The sequence below is a fragment of the Heterocephalus glaber genome, unplaced genomic scaffold (assembly GCF_053883595.1).
Source record: "Heterocephalus glaber isolate CG9 unplaced genomic scaffold, H.glaber_assembly_v1.0 deba00001058, whole genome shotgun sequence".
Taxonomy (NCBI): Eukaryota; Metazoa; Chordata; class Mammalia; order Rodentia; family Bathyergidae; genus Heterocephalus; species Heterocephalus glaber.
This window is the reverse complement of record NW_028258184.1, coordinates 1,233,327-1,252,524: the sequence shown is the minus strand read 5'-3', so window position 1 is coordinate 1,252,524 and position 19,198 is coordinate 1,233,327. Positions and strand designations below refer to the sequence as shown.

General features: G+C 36.5%; 1 protein-coding gene and 1 pseudogene across 39 annotated transcripts in view; one reads left to right on the top strand and one right to left on the bottom strand.

The window, feature by feature from the left end:
* The window catches only part of LOC101716279 (SUMO-conjugating enzyme UBC9 pseudogene), a 54,978-nt pseudogene extending 42,621 nt beyond the window's left edge, over positions 1-12,357 (bottom strand).
* Gulp1 (GULP PTB domain containing engulfment adaptor 1) overlaps positions 1-19,198 on the top strand; it is a 271,287-nt gene that overhangs the window by 49,086 nt on the left and 203,003 nt on the right. For 3 of the 39 annotated variants that reach the window (XM_087209606.1, XM_087209610.1, XM_087209604.1), the window contains exon 1: positions 7,926-8,368. The exons of 34 other annotated variants lie outside the window; for them this stretch is intronic. The gene's annotated coding sequence lies outside the window, so the exon portion shown is untranslated. Of the gene's footprint in view, positions 1-7,902; positions 8,369-19,198 lie in introns of those variants that run through there. 2 more of the 39 variants (XM_087209628.1, XM_087209623.1) reach the window with 2 other exon arrangements.

Sequence of the window (19,198 nt, the reverse complement as noted above, 5' to 3'; positions counted from 1 at the left end):
AACCTACAGAATTGGGGAAAATGTTTGCAAACTATAAACTTGAAAAGTTATGTATGTAAAGAATTTAAAACCCCAATAGCAAAATCCTCAGATAGTCCAATTTAAAAGTCCAATTTAAAAGTAGGCAGTAGATCTAAGTAGACATTTCCCCAAAAAAGACATAGAGCCAGCCAAAAGCTATGTGAAAAAATGCTCAACGTCACTAATCATCAGGGAAATGCAAACCGAAAGCACAATGAGACATCACCTCACCCTGGCAAGAACAGTTATTTCAGAAAGACAAGGGAACAAGTGCCGGTGAGGACGTGGTGAGGACGCTCACACACTGTTGGTAGGACAGTTAAGTTAGTGCAGTCATTGTGGAAAATCATACAGTTTTTCCTCAAACTGTTCAAAACCAAACTGCCATATGATCCAGCAGTACCACTACTGTGTCTGTATCTACAGGAAATGAAACCAGGCTGTTGAAGAGACTTCTACATTCCCATGTTCATTGTGGCCCTAGTCACCATAGCTAAGAAATGAAAGTAACCTGCATGCCCATTAACTGAGGAAAGAATAGTAAAATGTGGCCCATACGCACCATAGAATACTACGCAGCCGTACAAAGAACGAGGCCTTGTCCTTTGTGATAACATGGATGGAATTGGGATTGTTACATTAGATCAAACAGCCAGGCTCAGAAAGACAAGCACTGCATTAGCTTACTCACAGGTGGGATCTAAAAAGGCTGCTCTCAAAGGGGTGGGGAGTACAGTGGTGGTGAGCAGAGGATAGACAGGGAGAGTAAGGACTGGGAAGGATGGGAAAAGCTTGATTGATGGGTACTGCTCTACGTTAGCTAGGAGCAAGGATATTGTGTGTCTGGGCTCAGTAGGGTGCTGTAGAGGGCGGTGATGTATTGAACATCTCAAAAAGCTGGAAGGAAGGATTTTGAAAGTTTTTACCATAAAGGAATGATTAAAAAGAAGAAGGAATTAAGAAGTATTTTGCACATGTACCAACTCTCCAGGATAACTTTAATCATTATGTACTACAACATGTACTAATGTTTAAAAATCAGAAAAAATAAATGATAAATGTTTGAGAGGTAAATACATTTAATCTATTTAAGCATTACATAATACACATGCATTAAAACATGACTTGGTGCCCCATTAATATATGTTTTTTTAATAACTTAAAATACATTTAAATTAAGTTAAAAAAACAAGAAGCAGCTGAAAGTTCTTCCATCTTTCTTTTCCTGGAAATTGCTTGGTTGTGAATCAGGGATTTGCACTTTAATCAGTAATTTATTGGTGATCATACACAAATCACTGAACTTCTCTTCTTCGGTCTCCATTTTTAGAGAAGGGCACATTAACCTGAGCAGAGAGTCATTCATTAAGCGACACCTCTTGGAAAGGCTCCTGTGGGCAGGACACTGTACACTGTTCTAGGTGCTGAAGATACAGCCACACAGTGGACAGATGACTCGCAGCCTCAAGGAGCTTGTATTTTGGCAGATCAAGCTGAAAATAAACAAAGGAAAAGCCAAATAATCAGACAGGGATCAGCTCTGAAGCAAACAGAACAAGAAGAAGGAGAATGTGGCTGGAATGTAGAGTGGGGGAGGCATCTCCGGATAGCACAGTCTGCAAAATCTTCCCTGAGGAAGTAACGTGAAGACTGAGAGCAAAGCAAGAGTCAGCTGTGGATACATTTGGGAGCCAAGAGTTCAAGGCAGAGGGAGAAGCAGAAGCAGAGATCTTAAGGCTGCAAAAGCTTTGTGTATCGGAGGACCATAAAGGACCGGTGTGACTGGAGGGGAGCGTAGCAGAGATATGGGGGGGGGGGCTTGGCAAATCCAGATCATGGACTTAGGGTCTGTCAATCAGATGCACACAGGTAAGACTGAATTGAAAATTCATGACAACAAACAGGTACCATGGAATCCACTCCAGCAGTGCTGGTGGCTGATGCACTTTGTTGACAGGGGCTGTCATAGCAGAGTTTCTCATCTAGGATCTGATGACCAGATCCTGGCTAGCAAAGTGGACTTTGGTGAATTCTGGTGATAGCAGCAATGTGGAGCCCACGAGGCTCAGTGATGTGTCATCTCATTATACCTGGCCCTACAGCCTTATTCTCAGCCTATCTTGGAATGTCTGGGTGTCTCTACTGTTCTGCCATAAATTTATTCCTACATTTTTAGAATGTATGCACTTACGTTGCTTGCAGTTGAGAACCCTTTGTAAATGCCTTGAACTTGACAGTAAGGGACAGGAAAATTTACTGTCTGTGGCTGAGAAGCAAGTTTTTCCACCTCTAAACCCTTGGCCTGATTAGTAGCCAAAAAGTGACCTGAACATGTAAGCATAGCATATTTCAAAGTCTCATTTTCATACTTTCATTTTCAAGGCTAGTATCTGTCAAATTCTTCCTTTTCTCTAAGTCTCCTTTGTTCTCCTCATTCCTGGGAGGGTACACTAATTATTCAGTTCTGTTTCACTGCAAGCCTCCTTTTAGTCTTCAGCTTAAAGAGCAAGATCTTGTACAAAGAGGCTACTTCCTCTTGGACTTCAAATCTCACCGGAGTCCCAGGTATATCAGTGATAAGGGATGCATTGCCCCAGTCCACTTACTTCATACCACGATCCCCTTCATCAGTAATGCTGATATCTTTAATGATCAACCACAACCCTAAACATACATGCACTTCAAGGGAAATTCAATGTGTTTAATAGCCATTCTTTCAGTAAAATATGTGAAGAACCTTATATGCAATCTTCTACATTGCATCTGAGAAAAGACTTTTACATTTTAAGTGTTTTTTTAGTAGCTGTGCAAAAGTAAGGTGAAAATGTTTGTAATTACCACCACCCCATCTGTCCAGTACTTATGCCAGACTGGTTTCTTGCGAATAGTTGTTAAAAATGGAAGGACTTTTCTTAAGAGGACTCTCCATTTTCTGTCTCTCTGGCTACCTCTCCTCTTTGTGTTCTGAATCTTCATTAACTCCTGCCAATTTTAGTTATTCTTGTATTTATAGCTTTATTTTTTTCTTTCCTCATCGACCTTTCAGTTGCATACTACGTACATAATGACTACTACTAGCAAAGAAAAAAAATCCCTAAAAATAGTGATTGACTCCTGGGAATAATTAGCTTGTTTACTTTCATAAAAATTGCCCATTGTTATGAATAGGAGAGAAATAGGTACTCTTTTTCTTAAAGGTCTTTTCTTCTATGATGCCAGTATACACTTTTAAGAGCCGCTTTCTTTGAATATAAACTTAAAAGTAGATATTTGGTGGGGGATTTAGCTCAGTGGTTTCGCCGCCTGCTGCGCAAGCTCAGACCCGAGTTCGATCCCTGGTACCAAAAAAAAAAAGAGTAGATATTTGGCTCAAAGTATCTTTCCATGAGATGTAACCTTTAGGGTTATGCATAGACTTTGTCTTTGAAATTTTAGAGTCTTACTGTTCAGATCATGGTTAGTCATTTAGTTATTGGTGACACACTTATGATCATTTGAATGTTATCATCCAGGGACATTCTCTCTGCCTATAGCTTTAGAGACAGTGCTTTGGATGGAAAATTCTCCTTCAAGAATATCTTTTTCTGGATGTCTCTTTACCTCTTTTTGTCTTAAAACATGGTTTAGATGTTTAATGATACATTACTCAAAAAACTAACCCTGGAAATACACATTTGTTCTCAATAGGGGCATTTTGAGAAATTGAAATTAAATCTTCAAAACAGCTATTATAATGAAATGAAGGGTGTGTAGTGGTGTATTATGTTATTCTGTTTATATAAATTTGATTTTTGTGTAATACAATCTTCAAAGGAAACAGTGACTGGATAATTCATTAGGTTTCTGAGCTTTGCTGTTCTCATTTGTAAAAAGGGAATGAAGACCTTGTGTATAGGATTAGGATTTTATCAGGAAATGAATGCTGCAGTGTTCTAGTATGGACTCTGGTCTAAAATACTGTTCACATGCTGAGTATTAATTAAAAAGGACTTTGTTGAAGTGTCGCTCAGTATTGATTAACCTCAAAGCTGGATGGAGATTTGCATATTTTTTTGTTATCAGAATCATGTAGGGTCTTAGGGAGCGTGTGAGGTGATGGCCTCCCTTTGGAGGTGGTGACTTGGGAACTCATGGAACAAGATTGAACATAACTTGGGGCAAAAAACCTTTTTTATTTTCTCTACTAATGAATGAATAGTGACTTTAGTTAACTGTTGAGGACAACTACTTCCTTTTCAGGGGATATTCTTAATAACATCTCACGTGATACCACTTTTTCAGATGCAGTTCTTTAAAATTAGGATGGCTCTCCCTGGACAGAAAGGAGACCAAGCTCAGAGAGTCTCCTTAGAATTTAGAGGCACATAGAGGATTGATTTTTAGGTAATCTTTTATGAAATTTAAGTCTAATTAATAAAAGATAAAATGCATTGAACATTTATTTAATATATGCTAGTAAATGTGCAGAGCTTTTTAACACTGATTATCATTTTCTTCACAAGTATATAAAGAATTGCTGGTTTCTTCTGGTCTTTGAAAGAGGAAGGACATTGTGCCTCAGAACTAAAGTACCTCATTCACAGAAGTATAGAGCTAAGAACAGAAATTGTGAGTCTAACTCTAGAATTAACAGTTATCACTACATCATAATGATTGTTTACAGATATTGTTTCGGGGCAGGTTCTTTCCTAAACTTATTTTTTTCTTATTGTCTATATGACCCTCTCTTCTTTTGTGTGAGCAGAATACATGCGAATTTTTGCTGTACTAGTCCAGGAGGTCTTTTTAGAAGTGGAAAGTCAATTTTTAGAAGATGAAAAATGTAAAGGAAAATATTACTATACACGTAAGGGACCACAAGTGTGTGTCCGGGGGCTGCCACAGCAGGTGCCATAAACTTGGTGGCTGAGAACAATGTAAATTTGTTCTTTCATAGCTGTGGAGACTAGAAGTCCCAAATGAATGATTAGCAAACTTGGTTTCTTCCCGAAGCTCCGAGGGTGAAATCTGTTGCATATTCTTGCCTTGTTCTTGTGGGATGGCTAACTGTTCTTGGCATTCCTATCTTCTAGCTGTCAATATTTGCCCCATCTGCACGTAGCTGTCCCCTGTGCTCTTTTGTATCTCAGATCTTCCTCTCAGTTTTTTTTTTTTCTTTAAGTAGACAGGTTATTAAATTTCAGCCTAAATTCCTGATAATCTCATCTGAAATTTTTCACTCAATTAGTTACATCTGCAACAAGGACACATTCACAGTTTTCAGGGGTTAGGAATTTAGCATATAGTTTATGGGCCATTATTTAAAACTACTACATGTAGTGAACATTTTGTATTGAAGAAAGAGGTAAATTACTACAATATAAACTTTGGTTTCAGACTATCTCACCTCACAGATTATTTGTTTTTCAGCATATATTATTAAGAAATGCTTTTTAAAATGAAAACTAGCATAAAATAAGAGATGTCTCCCAAAGAATTGAATTAAATTTCATCTTATTTTTGCTACTTCTCTAGTAAAAATACATGCTAATTATTCCTTCTGCTAGTATCAAGATTTATTATGTGTGTACATTTAATTCCTTATTATTTGATATTTGGATATTTGAGATTACTTTTAAGAAACTAAATGGTAAACAGATAATGCATATTTCCGTGAAATCTCTTAGGTCTTAATGCATATATGGATACTGGACTGTCATGACATTCAAAGCTAATGCTAGACTTAAGAGAAATAAATTCAAAAGATCGATGTGGCCAAGAAGATGTAATAGTATGTGGTGATTAACCAACATTGGTGGCACATGAGAGAAAAGCCAATGAAAATAATACTTCTGTGGACATCAGAAAATCTTAATCTCATTCTCAACGTTCATAAGTTCTGTTCCTTTACAGAGGAAAGAGGAAAGCATGGTCTAGATAGGAAAATCCGTGGAGGCGTAAACACAGCAGGTAGATTGCTAGGTGCCTGGAAGCGATGGATTTGTGAAGAAACATGAACATTAAATTTTGAACATATTTTCAGAGATAAGAAAAGAAGAAATCAAGGATGATAGGTGATCCATATTTGTCTAAAATAACCATCTCTTTAAATACAAACTTAAACATTTATTTTTAAAAGTTTGGTGGCATATTAAGGAACACAAGCTTACTAAACAACAAAAACTAGTATAATACAGAGTAGAAGTCCTTGTTTCTGAGAACATTGGGAATACATTTGATGTCTAAAGTGATCACAGAAAAGTTGCATATCCCTTTATTTCAAAATCACTTTCAAAAAACGTTTCTTTTCTGTCATTTTTTTAAACAAATGGGCTTTTCCAAGACGTGTACTTTTTCTAACTACTTTATCATACTTCTTTACATCTATATTGTGCACATGCAGAAAGTTTTCTTTTAAAAGGTTGGGGGAATGTTGAGAGCAGCTTTTTCATATTATATACACAGGCCTTCTGAGAACAGCCAGGAAATCTTCCAAAGGGCGGTGGGCATTTGCAATTAGTCAAACGTGGAATGTTACCTTAAGTTTCTCTCTTTGGCAGCTGCCCATGGCCCGCCAGCCTTTCCACTCGTGCTCAGCCTGAGCTCCCTCGCCTTCCAGGGCGGGTGAGGCCTGTATCAGACCTGGTCGTCAGGAGGTGCGGCCCATCCTCGGGCCCCCAGGTCACCCACCTCGGAGGCAGGCCGCACTGTTTCTCACTGCGCTGTGCCGGAACTGACTTGGGAGTTCTCTTTGCTGGCGAGAAAAGTGCATATCCCTTTAAACTACTTTATTTTAGTGGAAATCTTTGTACAAATGGATTTATTTATCAGACTTTTCCTGTAAATGAAGGCTTTTCTTTGAGTCTGAGTCTAGGGCTAGACTTTTATAGGCTTTCTCATGTAAAGAATATTCATTAAAAATCATCCCAGTGGTGACGTCTTCAAATGGAGAAAGAACTTAGGGACACCTGTCCTGCAACTAATTATTTATTAATAATTTATTTTACACTTGAATGGTTTCTTCTCAACTTTTCATAGCCAGCTTGCCCATACATAATGTGACAAGGGAGGGACTGTGTGACTCAATTGGGATTTGATTGGAAAGGGGGAATGGGGAAAGTTCACTTAAGAAGCTGTGTGCCAGTTAAGGGGAACTTTGTTGTTAGAACATCTAGTGCCCTAGCTGTGTTTTAAAAGTGCTACAAAAGCTCACATAAAATTGAAGGGAAAAGATTCATGGAAAAAAATAGATTTGAGCCACCTTACAAGGACAAAATTGTACAGGGATTCATGATAAGAATGAGTCCTTGGTTAAGAAATTGTTTATTCCTGGCATTTATATCACAGCTTGAGAGATGAGAGGAATACGTTTCCAGAATTGATTTCAGATTGTAGGAGAACATTTCTACATTTCTGTAATTAGTGGGTCATTCAGTTGTGTAGCTGTTCTTGGGTGGTCACTTCCTGGGTGGCCTTTCTCAGAGAACTGGAGCATGGTAGGTCAGGAACTGAACTTATGTGCACACACGTATACATTTATAAATGTACAGGTATTTAGTTTATGATCAGGCTCTTTAAACAGATAAGTCTTACAAAACAGATGTGTCCTGCAATATTTATTTGTTATAAAACAATTTGAATCTTATTTTCAATAGTAATTTGTATGCCAAAACTCTGAGCAGTGTTTAGAAATATCTGCCTTCTTTAAAACCTCAGAGTATGTACTGTAGGCTCTGCCAGAAATACACTTTTTGCTTACTAAGTTTGGTTTTGAAAAATTGTCTTTTTTTTGTTGTTTTCATGACCAGTTTGCAGAGCTAGCTGTGAAGCAGAGGGACCCCCTCCTCTCCCTGCAGTTATGCAAGACCATTGTGCTAAATCATTAGTGTCACACCACTCTCCTAAGCATTTTGCATTGTGGGTTAGTTGCTTCTGCGGTCACAACAGAAGACTTAAAAATGGTTTTCAAGATCCTTTTTACTTTACTGGTTCTCCAGATCCCTCTGGGGAACCTCCCTGGACCTCCTCTGACACGTTAGGTCTCACAGGACCCCGGAGAAGGGGAATCATCTTAGAGGAAAAGAAGCAGGAGAGGATAGGGCCTGGGAAGCCCAGGGACCAGCTTTAGAAAAAGAAAAACAGTAACCACTGTCAAGGGTGGAATGAGATTAAGGCACGTCGGGATAACTGTGATGATTACATTTAAGAGTCTCAGCAGAGTGGGGTGGTGAATGCAAATTGCTGTGATGGGAGAGTATGTGGGAAGTGAGAAAATGCAAATGCTTTCTGTACACTCCTCTTTCAAGAACACTCCCTGTGAATGGAAGGAGACTGGGTGGAGACAGATCTTATTCCAGGCAAAAGAGAGGTGAGTATGCATAATGAAGTTGGTAAAGGGGAGTAGAAGTTATAGAAGAGAGGAGAAAATCAGTGTATTTTGGCATTGTTCCTTCTTCCTGAAACTGTTCCTCCTCAGATTCTTTCGAACTCTGATTAATAGCAGTAGCTCCTAATGCTACTTGAATATATTGAATGTGTCACTCTGCTTGCTGTTATATGAAGAGAACTATGAGGTCTTATTCCTGCTCTTTGGAATTTATGGTCTGAAGCCATCACACGAGATATGAGTAGGGGTCATTCCTGCCTTGAGCATGTTCTTTAGCAGAGTTTAATGTAGCTTATTTTTATTGAAAGTCTGATTTAATATACCTATCTGGATGAATCACATAGAGTGGAATTTCCTTTTAACCTTGGCAGTGAAAATAGAAATAATCTCTGTCTTTCAGGCTTTTGGTTCTGCTGCTGTCTGATCAGGCTTCTGTTGTTTAAGAAGGTCTGATGATCCAGAGGAGGGTGAAATCCATGTGTTCTAATGGTATCCTTGGCTTAAGTCCAGTTGCTGAATCTCCAGGTTCAGGACACCTCCTAATGAGTCAGTTAATGCCTCCAGATGCTTATTGGAGCAGGGGCAGCTAGACTGAAGTGCACACAACTTCTAATGAAGGCCGAGAAGAGTCTTCAAAAAAAAAAAAAAACGGGTTTTAAAATTTTCTGAAACAGTAGCCTTCATAATCTGGAGTGAGTATAGTATTTGATAAATCACAGTATTAAAAGTGTTTTACATGTGAGGAGCTCAGTGTTCTTTACAGTTGATAAAGCTCTGTAATTGAAAGCTATGCTCTTCATGTGCAGTATCAGCTCCACAGGCTGAGGAAGAGGCGTGTGCCAGCTTAGACCGTGTTTTACTGTGGGTCTTACGACTTGTAATTGATAAACCTTCAGGAACAATTACACGATGTAGTTACGTACACAGTCTCAAAGGGTCAAAAAAGCCAGGGAACCAGATGAGCATATTCGTTGTTTTAATTAGCACACATGTAATATTAGCATCCTGTCAGGGACGGTCTCAGAGAATGTTTGTCTGCTATTTTGTTTTAATGAAAGCACTAAGAAACTGAAATGAATTTACAACTTGTTAATAAGTGAAACCAGCTTATATTTTTCCCCTATGGAAATATTCTAGATGTAATAGACATCAAAGAAAATAAATTTCAATAAAGAAGTGATTTATCATAAAACTTTAGGGAAATGCATGTTGAATTGATAAACAATTGATAAAATTGTTCTTTAGGATAGTTGTTTTAGTGAAACAAATTGGTATATTAGCAGCTATATAAATTTTACATCATAATTTCTCTGATACTATTTGAAAATATGTCTAAAAAATATTAAATGTATTTCTTGAACAATAATTTGCTAATGATATTGGGCATCTGTAAGTGATTATTAGTCATCTGCACATCTCCTTTGGAGTGACAAATGTGTATTCAGATTTCTTGGATCATTTTTACTTTATTGAGCTATATAGAAAGACATTATACTTTTGAAGCATAAAAATTTTAATTTTTATAAGGAAATTTTTATTGATTTTCCTACCGGTGTCATATCTAAGACACCATTGCCTTAATCATGAAAATTGGTCCTTTTTTTCTAAGAAACCTATATAAACCATTGTGAATGAAATTTTATACACTACATGACACAAAGTTCCAACTTCATTTTCTTTCATGTGGATATCAGATTTTGCCAGCAACATTTGCTGAAAAGACTATTTTTCCCCCATTTATTTGTTTTTGGTACCTTGTAGAAAATCAGTCTGTTTATTTCTGGAATTTATTCTATTCTGCAGATCGATATGTCTAGTCTTATGATAGCATCCCAGAGTCCTAATTACTATAGCTTTGTATTAAATTTTGAAATTGGAAAGTATGTCTTCCACCTTTATTCTTGTATTTTTAAGATTGCTTTGGCTACATTTCTTTTATTTTAGTATAAAAGAGATTGGTTTGAGATTAGTTTGGGATCAGCTTTTTCAAAAAAGGCAGCTCAAATTTTGACAGGGCTTACATTGTACCTGTAGATCAATTTGGAGGAATATTGCTACTTTAACAATATTAAATCTTTAATGTGTGAATATAGGGTTACATTAGATAGATCATAGAAAACATTATTTAAAACTTTAACTTCTCTCAATAATATATTTAGTTTGTAGAATACACATATCCTATATGTTTTATTCTTACAGATGTTATCATAAATTGAGTTGTTTTTTTAATTTCATTTTGAAATTGTTCATTGTCAGTGTATAGAAAATATAACTAATTTTTGTATATTAATTTTCTTGAATTAGCTTAATTACTCTTACAGGTTTTTCAGTATTTCCATTGCGTTCTTTCTATATAAGTTCTTGTTACCTGTGGTAGATATATGTGTCATAATTTTTATGTTTTAATATAGATGGTTTCATTTCTTTTTTATAATTAATTTTGAAATTTTGAATTTTAAAGTAAAGCTATTGGTAATATTTAAGTGTAACAGGTTTTTAAAAGTCATAACATATAACTTGGATATCTGTTTCAGTCCACATTTTCGGTAAAACAGTGAATCAACCTGGAAAGAAAATCATCCTCATTTTGTAATATAGTTGTCAGCAAATATTTATTGAATGCAACATCATTTCCAGGAATGTATGAGGAGACGTTGTTTAGAAAATAATGGGCCCTGTCCACAACTTAATTTCATAGAAAAGCCAAGTCTCAACATGCTTGAAACAGCTCCAAGGAAAATAATGTACTGAATACAAATTCAGTGGTACTGGGGAAACTAAACTGATAATTGCAGACTGGGGTAAGTAATAAGAATAGGAAAAAGGCAGAACACAGCCTCATTATTTTAAAGAATGGATAGAATTCAACAATCAGCTTTTAGAAAAATAATTCAAAGAATGGATTATATTTTGAAGAAGACAACAGAAAGAAGGCTAATTAGAGGTATTTCCTGGTAAGGCAGATATAAACTGGAATTCATTTTTTCTTTTTCTTTTTTTAGAGTAGGAGAGAACGTGAAGTGGAGAGAATTTCTGAAGGATAATAAAATAAAACTTTGAAAAAGACTGATTATGGCAGAGGAAAGGGAGAAAGGATAAAAATGATATTTCCAACTAGAAATATGAGATGGGTTCCTATGTATTTTTCTGGTCCCAAAGCCATGAGTGGAATGGCTAAGGCTTAAAACATAACCTCATGACTTCAAACCCTGTGTCCTTTATACCACGTTAGGTTTCAGGAGTAACTTCAGAAGGTGGTAGGTTTAAAAACATCACCCAAATCTCTGATAGCATAACATTCATTCAAACCATGTTTCCAGTTTGAGTAGTTTAAACGTTCCACTGAGATGCACCTTGCTACAGAGAAACCTGAGCTCTTCTTCCACACTTTAAAGGAAATGAGCAAGGATGCATATAACAAGGAGAGATTTGAGGTTTGTGAAAAGAAGACAGCATCTTGTTTCTTGTCCTGGCTAAATGTCTCTCAACTCTTCCTACTCTTAGTTGAAGTAACTGTACTTGGTGCTTGCCAGAGATAATCTGAGTTTTGACCAGTTGTCCTGGCATGCGGTCAGTTTAGCTCTCTTCTCATGTCCTCATTTGTATGATAAATTGCACGGTCGCTAGTGATGGTCAATTTTATGTGTCAACTTGCATGGCTACTAAGTGCTTAGACATTTGGTCAAACGTTATTCTAGCTGTACCTGGAAAGGTGTTTCTGGGTGGGGTTCGCAATGAACTGGTAGACTGAGTAAAGCAGACCTTCCTCTGTGATGTAGGAGGGCCACCTGCAAGCAATAGAAGCTTGAGTAGGACGAAAAGGCCAAGAGGGAATTCTTGTCCAGCTGCTTGAGCTGCAACACTGATCTCTTCTGGTCTTCAGACTCACACTGAGACATGAGGTCTTGGGTCTGTAGTTTACAGGTTGGAGCTTTCTCCAGTGGTTTCCTCGTTCTCTGGCCTTTGGCCATAGACCATAAGTATACCATCAGCCCTCCTAGGTCCCTAGATTGCTGGCCATAGATCTTGGGAGTTCTTGGCCTCCATAATTGCATGAGCCCATTCCTTATGATAAATCCCTGCCTCCATACACCTTCCTGGTTCTGATTTTCCAAAGAACCCTAAAACTGTCACAGTACTTGCAATATATTGCAATTCATGGTTCAACAGACTTTACATTTGAATACATATCTTCAATCTTCAGCATCACTGTTGAGGAGTTGACTTAGGAAAATGTTAAATAAATAAGTGCTCAAATTCTAGAGCCATCTGGAATGATTGAACTTCCCCAAAATGAAACAAAGTAGAGGTAAAAAAGTTTGATGATTCACAGAAAGCATAAACTAAATCAGTGTATGTATATATATACACAGCATGTATTCTGTGTTTCTACTTTATGTTAACCCACCCAAGAAAACCATTCCCCCCCTTTGAAAGTACCAAGATTGGCAGGGTTTTGTCAGAAGCATGGGACAAGTTCTGTTTGTGCAGAAACTTATGATAAAGTATTAACCTGGAAACTGTACAGGAGTACAGTGTCTGACTATCATTCCTTCTTTGGTTACTCTGTGACACATGCTTTACTGGGTCTTTTACATAAATTATTTTAGAAAAGTACCTGGCAGAGATAAGAAAGCCTGCCATTTGTAATAGGAAAAAATAATAAAAAATGAAAACATTTGCCAAGAACCTGTTAGGTATCAGGTACTGCTCTCAGCAATCCATGTGTACTAATCCATTATCATCACAGCCAGCCAGGATGGTTTATTTGAGTTGTACAATTGCAGAAATTGAGACCTAAGGCTCTCCCAAGGCCCGCCAGCTGCTCTTTCAGCCCGACCCAGGCTTAGTGGCCATTTTTTTTTAGCACTGCCTGGTAAACTCTTCTCATAGAATCTTAGGTGCCATTCTTACAATAATTGTAATACTGTCTTAGACTTCTTGTGGTCAGCCAAGTGCACGGCTGCATATTTTTCTTTTTCCTCTCCTCATCTCTTTCTCTTGCACATATTCACAGATACCCTATGAAAGCTAGCGAATAACCCCATTTTACTGTCAGGATGTATTGACGTGGCGTGTCCAAAGCTGTACAGTTAGGAAATAGTGGGACAGAGACTGGCTCCAGCTCGGTCTTCATTGCCTACGAGCATCTCATTCTACAACATGGAAACCAGATTTGCATGTGCTGCATCTGTGGTCACCTTGGGCCTTAGGAAGAATGCTTCCTGGCAGCATCAAAACTGAAGCCCTATGTTCATTGACCTTTTGTCTTTAGATATTTTCCCATGCTAAAATGACTCTAAATTTTCACATTGATACAATGTATCCCTCAAAAATAGACTAATAGCTTCCTTCAATTTCACGTCTGTGAAATGTTGATGATATTAGTACTTATCCATATATTTATTATCAAAAATAGAACAGATATATTGGCAAAGTGCACAGAACAATGGCTGGCACTCTGCTGTTATCTCATGTTATTATTAATAAGGACTCAGCTTGCAAAACATAGTCAGGTTGCATGAAATCATGGGTCCCAGGTGCTATTGGTGTTCAGAAGACAGTGTAGTGTTTTTGGGCTAATAATGAATATATACTTTCAATGACCAACACACATTTCGAGCAGAGACTTCTACACAGTGAATATGGTATAGAAAAATGAAAGAGATTTTAAGAAGCTTGTTTTCTCAGGGAGTTCATAGTTTCCCATCTCATTAGAAGTACATTATATTTGCTAGGCCCCAGGGGAGGAGGAAAGGGCACTTGACGTCTAAAAGATAAAGAGTTTTTGTTTGGAAAGATGAAGATTTTGGAGGTTGGCTTCCCAACAATGTGAATATACTTAACACTGTTGTACTTACAAGCAAAATGATTAAGATGATAAATGTTATGCTATACATATTTAACCGCAATAAAAGTGAAAATAAGGAAGCTTCAGGAATCTTAACTCTAATAATACATTTGTGGAAGTTAAAAGGATACACAAGAATGAACATCACAGGTATTGCTAAGTCATCAAAGAAGAAATCAATAATAAAGGGCCTTTGACAGACAGCCTTTCCCAGCACCTCCTACCTTAAAACACTGAATAAAAAGTTGACATAAAAGGCCGATGAATAGAAACAAAAATGGGCAAGAAATTGCTTTCAAAAAAAGGAAGTACAAACAACTGAAAATTCAATAGTGAAAGATCCTTTTTCCACTCTAAATCTGAGAAAATGCCAAAATCGTATTAAAAATAGGTCTTATTTTTTTATTTGTGTACATGTGGATAAAAATCAGCTCCTCCTCCGACATTCCTTCCAGGCCAAAATAGCCAGTCAAAGTTGGTCTTTCAAAACCGGCCCCATGTTTTGTTTACTGTTGGCTTTCTCAGACTAGTTAGCCACCAGTGAGGTTTTTGCTGTTGCCAAACGTGAGAACCCTCAGAAGTTGGGGCACTGTGCAGTACTTATATAGCATTTACAGAGTGCATTACTACGCAGGGGAAGAGAAGCACATTAGGGTATGCTTGAAGACTTTTTCATTGTGGGCCTTTTACTTTAATATGGTATTTTTCTCACTGTATTTAAGAGTTTGTTTTCAATATATTCATTTATATGCATTAAATTCAAAGCCAAGTGAAATATTTTAAAGCGTTTTAACCAATTTTTCTATGCTGTCTGTGTGTGGGGTGGTTATGCATAAAGTTCTAACGCCAAAAGGAGTTAACTCGGGTTTATATTTCACAGATGATTCCTTGAAAAACTTAGACATATATTGAAGTCTGCAGCTTTGAGGAGTGAAACAAAAAAATGTTAGATAAACTTTATGTGAAACAAGTGCTTGGGAGGAAGTTTATCTGGATATACTTAAGTTTACTGAAGCAAGAACTTCATAGTGACAAGGGAAAATAATAAGTGTGTGCGCTCAAAAATTCACCTCAGCTTGTACAGTAAAATAGCATTAAACAGCAATTCCTAATATTGTGGGATTATAGGTCCTTTTGAGTATGTGGTAAAAATTACATATATCCAAGGGGTGATTGAAAAATATAGTGAATATTGAAGTACAATTTTATTACAGTAAAAGACATATATTGCCATTAATCACCCTCAAAGTATTTCCCCTCACTTTGAATACTTATCCCATTGTTCTTGCCACTTTCTGAAGCAGTTCTGGAACTGCTCTTTCATGAGTGACTTACAAAGTATGATCAGAAATACAGGGAATGCTGCTGCCAAGTGCCAGCCAACAGAAGGGCTCATGAAAACATTACAGTGTGTCCTCATGACCTTATTCACCAGATCCGGCATCATGCAACCTCTGGCTCTTCCCCAGTCAAAATGACCATGACAGCCACGCACTTTGAGTAGATTCAGGACATGAAGGGAACCAGCACAACTAAAGACATTCATAAAAGAACACTTCCAAAACTGTTTCAGAAAGTGATGAGAACAATGGGATAAGTGTGCTTGAAGCCAAAGGGAGTAAATTGAGGAGGATTAATGGGAACAAGTTTTTTACTGTACTAATTTTTTAAAATTGACACACACTGTATTTTTCAGTCACATCTCATATGTATAATAAGTGCATGCAGATTCAGATAATCTAGGGGCCTGTTGGAATACATTTATATAGCCCGTGTACCACTTGGACACCAGAACTCTCCTATACTAGTAGAGAGAATAGAAAATAGGTTGAAGATCTTGTCAGGATTCAGATGAATAATTTTCTAGGCCAGATAAGGGCAATAATTGCTTTAAGTGATGAAATTTTTAAAGATTTGCTCTTTTTTTTATAGATATGCTCTTTTTAAATACCTGTTAATATTGTATGATCTTATTGCATAGTTCTGTACCACTGTAAAACTACTAAAAATGTTCTTTAAAAAGAGTCCATATAATGTTTCTAGTAGTGGAAAGTTACCTTCCCAATAATGAATTTACTTTAAAAATATAGATATTAATTTATGACTTTAAGAATCAATTTTAATCCATGTAATAATATTCAAGCACATACAAATAAAAAGCCATTCAAAGTTAAAAGAACTTTAAAAAAAACACACTATTGTTTTTATAGAGAATTTCAAGTAGTATTTGAAAAACAACTGTAATCACAAAGTCTTTAAAAATTCTTTATTAGTAGTGGATAAATTTTTTTTGCTAAGCTTTTCAAGAAGTAATTAGAAATTTTATTTTCCATTTAAAATGGAATATAGTAAAATTATTTTAACAATCAGCTGTCATTGATGAATTACTCTCTTTAGTTTTGTGTGTATACCATTAAATTACCATCATGAATATAAAACAGTATCACTGATTACTCAGTAACTTGAACAACATTTCCACCCTGTAATCATCCTTTTTCGTTTCATGGAAATTCTAATGTTTCTTTTTAGTTTTATGTTGATAAAGTCAATGGACTAGTACCTTCCCATTTTAAAGTAGATGATTCAGGCTACTCAGTGAAATCAGCTGAAAATTCTAAGTCCTTGATTGGAAACACTGATGAACATTTTATTGAGATACAGTTTGGGGTCCATTCTTAAGGCAGCTCCAACTCCTGGATTGTGTTTTGGATAGTTTAGTGTTAGGAAGTTCCAAATAACGTTAACAGAAACTCAGTACTGGAAATACCACATTCTGTGTAGTATTTTTTCCCTTTTTAGACATGGCTTGGGACATACAGGTGAAAATGATAACATGACAATGGGAAAGACAAGAAAACAGAAACAATTAAGAAAAATAATTATGACTGAAGCAAAAGATAAACTAAAAAAGATTTACTATTAATAATCTAGATTTTGATTGATGGGGAAAGACTAATGACTCCTTGCTTATTATCGTCCTGGCAGACTTGCTTCATACAAAAGGAAGACAGCGATATAGTAAATATAATAACATTTGGAGCTAATATATGGAATGGGGAAATGAATCATCACCAAATCTTCTTCTTTGCCTTATTTTTCATTGAAAACCAGGATTAGAGATAATGGTTATTAAACATTTTGAGGTAATCTAAAAAATAAAAATGATAATCGTAGAAGCCTAAAAAATAGTCTGGGTGAGAAAGCTGAGAAGAAAGAAAGGAAAGAAGAAAGGAAGAAAGACAAAGAAAGTGTGTATATGTTAAATGGTTATTTTTTTGATAGTGTATTTCTTTAAAACATTTTGGTACATATAAATGTAATATTTTTAGATATATTTAATAATGTCAAAATAAGATGTACATGGTTTAAAATTTAAGACTGACATAGTATTTTTATATGAAGAAAAATTACAAAAAATAAGCTTTTTTCAAATACTAATTGAGTTTGAGAACATCTGTTGTAAATTCTTTAGTTTAATTAAAAGCACAAAGCACAAACATTGAATATCCATTTCTAATCAGAAAACAATAAGTAATTTATACATTATAAGTCATCAGTATATCATTTTTACTGTACAGTGGGAAATTCACTTAACTGGATTCTAAAACATAATTGGGAGGCCTTCAGTTAAAAAAAGTTTTTCATGGATAAATTTAATATTTTAAGTTGAATTTGGATAATAAAAATAAATATGCAGATGTGTATTTCCAATCATCTGTAAGCTAGTGTGGGTTCTCTCTGCTCTCCTTTCTTTATTTTTTAGTATTAATTTTTTTCAATAGATGCATTTGAGATTGCATGTGCCAGATATTGTACTACCTGTTGGAGGTACAGTAGTGCACAAAAGAGATGTAGTAAGTGATAATTATTTAGGCTCCAGAGAGGTAAGTGCAACACAGTGCTATGAAGGATAAATAAATGGTGGCATAACTGTGTTCACCAGCTCTGAAAACAAAGCACAGTGTTAAGATTTGTATCTAGATGTCCTCCAAGAGCCTCATGCGCTCAGAGCCGGGCCTCTGGAAGGTAGCTGAAGCATGGGGTTGGGTAGGAAGGAGTAGGTCATTGCAGGCGTGGCCTGGAAGTGCATGCCTCTTTCCCAGGGCCTCTTTTTACTCTCTCTGCTCCCTGGATGCCATGAGGTGAGCAGCTTCTCCCTCACCAGACCCCTCTGCCGTGCCATCCTGTCCTGCCTTGGAGCCAGTCAACTATGGACTGAAATGTGAGCCAAAATGAACCCCTCCTCCTTTAGGTTGCAAGCCTTGGATATTGTGTTTCAGAGGTGAAGAAAGTGACTAAAACACACTGACATAATCTGCTACCAACTAACTCAGATATCCATCTAGTGGGTTGTTGAATGCATGTCCTAATGTTATACTTTCTTCATGCATCTGTAATACGTAAAATCAAATCCTTTAATTAGACTGTGATCAAATTCAGCTCATAAAAATTCATATTTTATTGTCTTGAGTAGACACGATGGCTTTATAGTTACAGACAGAAGAGCAAGTTGCATTGTAAAAAAATTGTGTAAACTTTGACAATTTACTATTAGGTTTTGCTTTTGTAAAAAGAAGGGAGGCGATAGACCTAAAATAGCTCATTGTTTATCATAGCATTAGGAGATTTCTCTTATCCTTGTAACGTATTAACAGTGATAGAACTTAGAAAAGGGAACTCAATTTGAGATGTTCCTTTTGCACTGGTAAATTAGGAATTGATCAAGGAGATATATCAAAGTCGTCTTTGCAGAGAGGAAGGAATCGGTGAGTAAATAGACTAGGAAGAAGGATAGAGACCAGCTAACTGGCAGAAGTTGTATATTTGTTCAATATTTTATGACTGCAGTTGCTTTAAAAATATCTTGATTATGAAAACTTGTTGATGTTTTGTAACAGGACATGAACGTCTTGACTTGGGAGAATTTTGTCTCCCCGGGGGCAATATGCTCTGCTATCTCT